The following is a 7,581-nucleotide window of genomic DNA, read 5'->3' on the forward strand; positions in this document are numbered from 1 at the left end:
CTATTTGACGGGGCCTCCACAGGCTTTCCGTGGACTATTCGTTAACAAGTCATAGTTTAAGTTTATAATCATTTTATTATGCAAGACGTACAGTGCTACTCTCGAGTAACACTGTCTGAGAAGTTCATATACATTACAACTCATCAATATTCATTATTACCTTAAAAAAGGTCTGTCCACGGAAAGCCTATGTAGGTACTGTCAAGTAAGTTACAGGTGTCACTTGCTGATGTTGGGAATTGGAGTTGCATGACTCGGCAAAATCGCTGAAAGTGCCCACGTGCAACTTATTTGACGGTTACCTTCACAATGGGATAATTTGCACTTGTCAGCGGCCCCCGTTTGGCCCCCGGAGGTCTGAGGGGCCTCGAGTTTCACAAGAAGTTGCATCGCTCGGCCCCCGACGACATACCGAGAGGGCTAGGTCGGGAGATGCCCAGAAATATTTTTCTTTGCTCTCCGTACAACTCTCTGTCTCTCATAGGCCTCTGTTGGGAAAGGGCCTGTGCAGCAGCTACTTTCTCAGTGCCCGATTGGCTCGGGAAGCGTCTAGGGCCACAAAACTCCGGGACCCGATTGGGGTGGCCCTGACGGTTCCCCGTGATGAATCTTGGGGCCCTGCGACCTTCGTGACCCCTGCGTTTCTGACGTGCCACCCGCAACTTATTCAATGGAACCTCTACAGGTGGATCGTGGTCAAAGGGTCTTTTTTCGGCCGATCGAAGGAGATACGGACACGGAACTCCGGGCGCTGTCCCGGGGGACCGTGACGTGACATACATGTCAATTTCGGGTCAATCGGACCTTTCTGTCTCACTGTCCGCAAAACACCTGTGAAAACAAATGGAATAAGTTGCACGCGTCAACGGCTCCCGTTCGGCCCCCGGGGGTCCTAGTGGCCCCAAACTTCACGTGCTGGTAGCCTAGGGGCCCCCGAACACCATATCGAGCGGACAAGCGTCTACCCCGAAGGCAAAGTAGCCTGTGCACATTAGGAAAAAATGTCTCAAACAGGCCCCATCCTCACATTAGGCCTAAAACCCTTTTGATTGAATTCAAGTGCCCAGAGGTCAAAAGATATCTGAACTGCGGAAAAACATGCTTAGGAGTGGCAAAACACCTGTGAAAACAAATGGAATAAGTTGCTCGCGTCAACGGCTCCCGTTCAGCCCCGGAGGTCCTAGTGGCCCCAAACTTCACGTGCTGGTAGCCTAGGCGCCCCCGAACACCATATCGAGCAGACAAGCGTCTTCTCCGAAGGCAAAGTAGCCTGTGCACATTAGGAATCCCCACTGCCACAGCAGTCCCTGCTCCCACAGGAGCTCTTCCATAGTAGTCTGTGCACATTAGGAAAAAATGTCTCACACAGGCTCCATCCTCACAAGCAGTGCCCGCTTCCACAGGAGCCTCTTACCGTATTTCTCCACTGCCGCAGTAGTGCCCTCTCCCGCAGGAGCCTCTTTCCATATTTCCCCACTGCCACAGCAGTCCCTGCTCCCACAGGAGATCTTCCATATTTCCCCACTGCTGCAACAGTACCCGCTCCCGCAGGAGCCTTTTCTGTTTCCCCACTGCCGCAGCAGTTCCCGCCCCTGCAGGAGCCTTACCTAAATTCCCACACTGCCGCAGCAGTGCCCACACTCGCAGGAGATTTTCCATATTTCCCACACTGCCGCAGCAGTGCCCACACTCGCAGGAGATTTTCCATATTTCCCTACTGCCACAGCAGTCCCTGCTCCCACAGGAGCTCTTCCATATTTCCCCACTGCTGCAACAGTACCCGCTCCCGCAGGAGCCTTTTCTGTATTTCCCCACTGCCGCAGCAGTGCCCACTCCCGCAGGAGCCTTACCTAAATTCCCACACTGCCGCAGTGGTGCCCACACTCGCAGGAGATTTTCCATATTTCCCCACTGTCGCAGCAGTGCCCACTCCCGCAGGAGCTCTTCTATATTTCCCCACTGCTGCAGCAGTGCCCGCAGGAGTTTTTCCATATTTCCCAACTGCAGGAGCCTTTTTCTGTATTTTACTCTTCCGCAGCAGTGCTTATTTCTGCAGAAGCCATTTTCTCTTTTCAGATGCCGCAGCAGTTCCCACTCCCACAAGAGTTTTCTTTTCAGATGCCGCAGCAGCGCCCGCTTCAGCAGAAGCCTCTAGTTCTGTCTTCTAAAGCCTCAGCAGTGTCGCTACTACAAACGACGTCCAGCACCCCACCAATGTTAAGCTTTGCAAATTTTTTTTTGGGGGGGGTATCAACGCTCCTCTCTGGCTGCTGTCCCGTACTAATTGCATCTTTGGGGGAGCGCTCTGGGTTAGACCCGAGCTCGGACCCCTCTCCCCGGAAAGGGGGAGTACCCCGGGCTCGAGAGTAATTACCGAGCTCGGAGCCCCCTCCCCGGACAGCACGCCAAATATGCATAACCTTTACTCTGTTCATTATATGTAAGTGTGAACTCGTGAAACACATGCAGATGTCCAGTTAGCATTAGGGGAGTAACTACTAACCAATTCAAGTTTGATGTAGGCACAGCAAGTCACAAAACGATTATATCAGATTCTGTGGATTAGTCACATACAGTATGTGTTTCAACAAAAGTTTGTCAGTTATCGGATTAGTGCATATTACAACACAGTTAAAAGATTGACACCATTGTTATATAGGTGAAATGTCTTAGCAATTAAGGATTTTTTATTTTTTATTTTAAAATGATAACAAAACCTCACCTTCAGACCGTTCCTACCCCAGCACGGGGAGCGCTCTAGGTCCGGGCTTAGACCATGCACGCCAAATATGCATAACCTTTACTCTGTTCATTATATGTAAGTGTGAACTCGTGAAACACATGCAGATGTCCAGTTAGCATTAGGGGAGTAACTACTAACCAATTCAAGTTTGATGTAGTCACAGCAAATCACAAAACGATTATACCAGATTATGTGGATTAGTCACATATGTGTTTTGACAAAAGTTTGTCAGTTATCGGATTAGTGTATGTTACAACACCGTTAAAAGATTGACACCATTGTTATATAGGTGAAATGTCTTAGCAATTAAGGATTTTTTATTTTTTATTTTTTTTACAATGATAACAGAAGTAATACATTCTTCTTTCTGGTTTACAGCATCACCATACCATGTCGAAGAGGGGAGGGGGGCTGAAGAAAACATGCCCTGCTTGTAAGGAGAAGATTTTTAATGGATTTAAAATGTGCCCTAACTGCAAGGCCCCACAGCCTAAAAATCTTAGATTAAAAAAAAAAATCGAAAAATTTGAACAAAAAAAGGACACATGGGTAGCAAACAACAAAATAAATCAGGTGATCTCCCACTTACTGGATGATGCAGTCATTTTGGTAAGTAACTTGTATTGTGCTATGTCACCATAGTAGAAATTATCTTATCAAAATGACATAGGTCCTGGTGGCGTGCAGTGATTTTGGGGTCTTTGAAATGCACGTATTTTTTCAAATGGCAGGTTAGCGTTTCTTAATTGGTGGTTCACAATGTGGGCAGCTATCACTATGCAGGCTAGTGGCAGTTTTACACACCTTTCAGGTTATATATTTGACTTTCTGATTCTGAGACAAGATTATGCATCATATTTATGGAGGCTATTTATTCAACAGTTTCAGCATCTTAACTTTACCCTATTATCATTGAAAAACGTTGCAAACATAGACCAGAGACTCTCAGGATCAGGTCATAGCCTGCAGTACTGTTGTGATGTTTCACAGCTCTTCATATCAAGAACAGTTGACTTTTCCCTTGTGAGTGGCTCGCACAAGTGCCAGTATGTTAGCACATGGTGGCCAGTTGACATCAAATCTCGTGGGCGATGTGACATATGAACTGAACTTGGCCAATAAGACAGAGGTGCATTAGACAGCAGACCAGCAGAAATCTTATTGTGCTACCATCTGACCATGTCAGTGAGTGAGCTTTCACTGTTCACTGCTCTGTCATTGTGTTTAGTCAATATATTGTCTTCTCTTGTGATTTGTCAAATAAGTACAGTCTGCTTTGATCCTAAGATTTTCATGTTGACCTGTATTTGTGTCCCAGCTTTGTGATATGTACACAAAGATCCATACACACCACACCAAAGCACTTGTAATTGTTTTTAATGTTTATTTTTCAGATATAGAAGCTACACGCAGTTGGCTGGAGGCCTTTGCTCCTGCTTGAATACCCCCACAAAGAGGCAAAACTGATTTGCCTAAAGATCTGGCGTTGGGCACAAATAAACAAACGTGCGTGAAAAACATCCAAATTTGAAATTATGGTTGAGGGTGAGACTATATTTAACATATATTTTAAAAACTAATTTCAATTATTTTTATATTATTATATAGGTGTAGGTGGTGGTGAGCAATGGTTGGAAATAGTGAGGGCAGATATGCTTCTCCGAGTATCTGAAGCATGTGGGATGTAGGTTTATTTTGCCTTACCTTTCACATTTTGACCTAATTGCATATTGTACATTTTTGTTTTTACTGTGTTCTAGGAAATACAAACCAGGCAACAGAAAGTAGTCAGGAACACGAGGAAGCTACTGTCATTCTGCATTTAGAGACTTTGGTCAACCCTTCAACAGCAGAACAAGGTGTGTTTGGCCCAGATTTGGCACCTCCGCTTTATGTTGTTCCCCTTGAGATCTTTATGAGAATGTGGTTTAGCGGGGGGGGGTCTATTTTCTTTACAGTTGTCTACACTTTTATGAGAGACAACACCATCTCTCCACTCATCCTCAGATTCGACAGCTGCAGCATGTCTGGACCAGGCGGCTGGGACTATGGACGGTCCAGAATGCAATCGCAGCCTTCTTCCTACAGGACAAGGTGTTTAACTCTTCAGATTTATTTGTGTTCTTCATGTCCTTGTGAGATGTCCTTTAGCAGCATATCTCTATTTTGACCAGGGACCGTATTCACAAAGACTTTTATCTTAGCGTTAAGAGAACTCCTAAATCACACTCAAAGTTCCTAACTAAGAGTTCTCTCTTAAAACCTATTGACAAAGCAGCTGAGACCTACTTTTAGTAAGGAAAAATTACTTCTAGGATATGATAAAAGTTCCTTTGCTATGGTTGATGTCTGTTGTCATGTACAAGCCTGCTTGCAGTTACCTCTGTGATTGGTTGATAGGGGTGGCATGGTACGTGTATTCGTATTGAATTGTCACGGTCCGGGGGTCACGGTTCGTTATGTACATTTTCATGGAGAATACATGGTACAACATAAAATTTGATATTGAATTCAAAGCGGAACTATTGTCTCATGTGGGAGTTCTTTCAGGACTCGTTTAACTTGAGATCTGCACTTGTAGCGACTTATTGGTCACTTTCAAACTCTGATTGGTCTAGCTAGCCGAACTCCGCTTTCAAATACAATCTCTGCCCAGGAAAGTTGTTGTTGTTCATCATATGAGTGGGCTAATCGTGAGAGACCGGTAGGAGTTAAAAGACCCGCCTGCATCACTTAAATCAGTGGTGTAGGATAACTTCAGGATACGTTTGCACGTAGCCGGGTATTTGTGAAAACGGATATATTCTCTTCCTCCGTATTAAAAAATAATTCCGTTCACACGTCGCTCAACAACAGCCGGGGAAGGCTGTCAAACACATCAAACAAATATATAGCACTTCAGACATGCTAACGCACATCCAACGGCATCACCCAGAAATGTCTATCACTGAAACTAGACCAAAGAAAAGTGTCTAGTTAGGCCTACTTCTCCCCACCGTACTTCACCAACCATTAGACACAAACTTGATCTACACTCACCACTGATAGTGTGGACAAACTCGTTTTAAGAAAAACTTAAAAATAGAATAAAGCTTGAGTACTTTTGAGAGGTGCATGCCTAATATTGCAAAATGTTAATGTGGTTGTCCTCCAAAGCACAAAATTGTGTTTGATTTGTAGATGTGCTAGCCAAGTAGTATATTGCCTTTTTTTTGCATCTGGTAGGCTGAAATGATTGAAATGAAAACTTTTATTTGAGCGTTTTCATTGCAAACAAGATGCATTTAAATTTTTGAACCTTGTGTGATTTTCTTTTTCATCAGCCACCATATATGTATGATCTGTACTTTACTCTGAGCTTTACTGTTGAGTTTGCACTTTGATAAAATGAGAGAATGTGTCATTTTTAGTTTTCTTGCCAATTGTGTCTGTTCTCATTTGTTTACCTTTAAACACAGCCTTTTTTGTTATGCGTTTTTTTTACCCTACATTGTACCGAAAATGTATCGAACCGTGGGGTCTGAACCGAGGTACGTACTGGGGCTTGCACCGACTAATCGACTAGTCAACTTCAGTGCTCTGCCATGACGCTTTAAGCTTGATGTCGACTAGTCGCTGGACCTATAGAGGGCGCAACAGGATAAGAAATCTTTGAAGGACTTTCACATTTATGCTCCGTTTCCAAAGTTCAAATGACAAATAAATGCATATTCTGAAAGCGCTCCACAAGACATGTGTGATTATATTACTGGATGCTCGAAATTGAACGGGAGAATGCACGTTTTATACAGCTTATTGTACAGGTAAATTAATCGCCATTCTAATCTAATGCGATGCTGCACTGTAACGCACACACATAGGCTAAAGACAGTAATGCGTACATCACGCGCACAGAATCATTCAGCACGGAAATGTATTGTCAACATTGTTCTGGGATTTCTAAATAAAATAGCTTAGAAACTGAAAAGTTCAAGCATTTATTTCTTAACTAAATTCCACAGCTTCACTACTAGTAGAGAGACGCTGCCAGGTAGAATTAATTCACACACGCAATCGCTGTCTCACTAATGCATTCATATTAATGTAATCTTTACTGTGCTACTTTATCTGTATCTGATTTAGAACGAGCAGAAATCTGTGAGAAATATAACGACCCAAATACAAAAGAACTGATAAAAAAGCTGTTATAGGAGCAACAGCCGTGTGGGCAGCGCTGTGTCATATGCCATACCTGTGCACAAGGTGTTTGTCACAGCCCCAGACTTATTTGTTCATTAATGACGTCATCAGTGACTAATCGACTTCGACTCTACTTTCATCACATATGAAACTGTACTTACCGAACTGTGACTTTTGTATACCGTGCCACCCCTATCGGTTGATAAGCGACAATTCTGTATGGGTATGCATGTGCTATGTGATTGCCATGGTGGGCGGTGACAGAGATAGATGACATTTACATTTAGTCATTTTGCAGACGCTTTTATCCAAAGCGACTTACAATTGGGGGATACATAAAGCGATTCTTCTTAAAGAGGCAAACGGATACAGGAAGTGCTTGTAATACCAAGTTTTTAGACATTGTTCAAATAAGTACAAGCTAGAAAGAGAAGGAATTTATGATGAAGTCAAGTAGCTTCGAAAAAGATGAGTTTTCAGCTGTCGCTTGAAAATTGTCAGGGATTCAGCATTCCGGATAGGGGTGGGAAGATCGTTCCACCAGCCAGGAATGGTGAACGAGAATGTTCTGGAAGGTGATTTTGAGCCTCTCTGTGATGGTACCACGAGGCGTTGCTCACTAGCAGATCTCAGACTTCTGGAGGGGATGTAGATTCGTA

General features: G+C 43.9%; 1 long non-coding RNA gene across 1 annotated transcript in view; it reads left to right on the top strand.

Annotated features, from left to right (window-relative positions):
* Window positions 1-4,806: 4,806 nt before the first annotated feature.
* Window positions 4,807-7,581, top strand: part of LOC107599063 (uncharacterized) — a 4,533-nt gene continuing 1,758 nt past the window's right edge. The window contains exon 1 of the long non-coding RNA XR_001610632.1: window positions 4,807-4,837. This is a non-coding gene — a long non-coding RNA (uncharacterized lncRNA). The remainder of the gene's footprint in view (window positions 4,838-7,581) is intronic.

This window comes from Sinocyclocheilus grahami, unplaced genomic scaffold (genome assembly GCF_001515645.1).
Source record: "Sinocyclocheilus grahami isolate Dianchi unplaced genomic scaffold, SAMN03320097.WGS_v1.1 scaffold260.1, whole genome shotgun sequence".
Taxonomy (NCBI): domain Eukaryota; kingdom Metazoa; phylum Chordata; class Actinopteri; order Cypriniformes; family Cyprinidae; genus Sinocyclocheilus; species Sinocyclocheilus grahami.